At 48.2% G+C, this 1,209-nt stretch overlaps 1 pseudogene; it reads left to right on the top strand.

Annotated features, from left to right (window-relative positions):
* Positions 1 to 4: 4 nt before the first annotated feature.
* Positions 5 to 911, top strand: LOC102877199 (annotated as a pseudogene).
* The last annotated feature ends 298 nt before the right edge of the window (positions 912 to 1,209 follow it).

Below are 1,209 nucleotides of genomic sequence, written 5' to 3' on the forward strand. Positions count from 1 at the left end.
ATATTGTGGATCTCAGGTTGGCTCAGGGCCTCTGCCCAAGGTGGCCCTAAGCCTCCTTGTCTGGAGAGTGAGGCGGACTCTGGAGTGGAGAGCAGCTCCAAGGGAGCCTTCTGCAGCCCAATGCTGCTCACCTTCTGCCAAAGTGGACAAGGAGAAGCCAAAAGAGATCAAAGACGAGAACATCAAAACTCAGCAGAAAGATCTGGAGCAATTTGCTAAACTCTTAAAGCAAAAGAGGATCACCCTGGGGTATACTCAAGCTGATGTGGGGCTCACTCTGGGAGTTCTCTTTGGGAAGATGTTTAGCCAAACAACCATCTGTTGCTTCGGGGCTTTGCAGCTTAGCTTCAAGAACATGTGTAAGCTGCAGTCCCTGCTACAGAAGTGGGTGGAGGAGGCAGACAACAATGAAAACCTCCAGGAGATATGCAAAACGGAGACCCTTCTGCAGCAGGCCCTCAAGAGGAAGAGGACAAGCATTGAGACCCGAGTGAGAGGCAGCCTGGAGAGCCTGGCTACAGTGCTCCAAAACCATCCTGCAGCAGATCAACCACATTGCCCAGCAGCTCGGCCTTGAGAAGGATGTGGTCCAAGTGTAATTCTGTAACCAGCATCAGGACAAACGATCGATCTGGTGATGACTACTCCCAATGAGAGGATTTTGAATCTGCTGGCTCTACTTTCCCAGGAGGACCGGTGCCTTTTCCTTTGACACCAAGGCCCATTTTGGTAGCCCAGGCTATGGAGGCCCTCACTTTACTACTCTGTACGCCCCGATCCCTTTCTCGTAGAGGGAAGCCTTCCCCCTCTCTCCCGGTCTCTCCTGTGAGCTCTCTCATACATTCCAACTGAATGAAGTGCCTGTCGTTCCTAGGAATTGGTGCAGAGGAAAGGAGAAAATTTGCAAATAGCCACGGTATTTGTACTAGGGCTTCTTGGTTTAAGTTCCTCACTCATTAAGGAAGGAAGAAATTGGGGGGGGGACACCTGAAAGGGGGTAGGAGATTTGGGGTATAGTTCAGTGATGCTCTGATAATTAATTCCCCTTTATCTTAACTAAGAGAATCCTCACTTTGTTCTTAAGTAAAATACTTGGGACCGAGTTTTAAAAAAAAAAAAAAAAAGACAAATTGCATTGGGAAAATCAACTGTCAGGGATATCTCCAGAGTAATGAAGAGGAACAATTTCAGTCTGGAAACTAAGGTGTA

This window comes from Elephantulus edwardii, unplaced genomic scaffold (assembly GCF_000299155.1).
Source record: "Elephantulus edwardii isolate Elephantulus edwardi_28Jun2011 unplaced genomic scaffold, EleEdw1.0 scaffold00019, whole genome shotgun sequence".
Taxonomy (NCBI): Eukaryota; Metazoa; Chordata; class Mammalia; order Macroscelidea; family Macroscelididae; genus Elephantulus; species Elephantulus edwardii.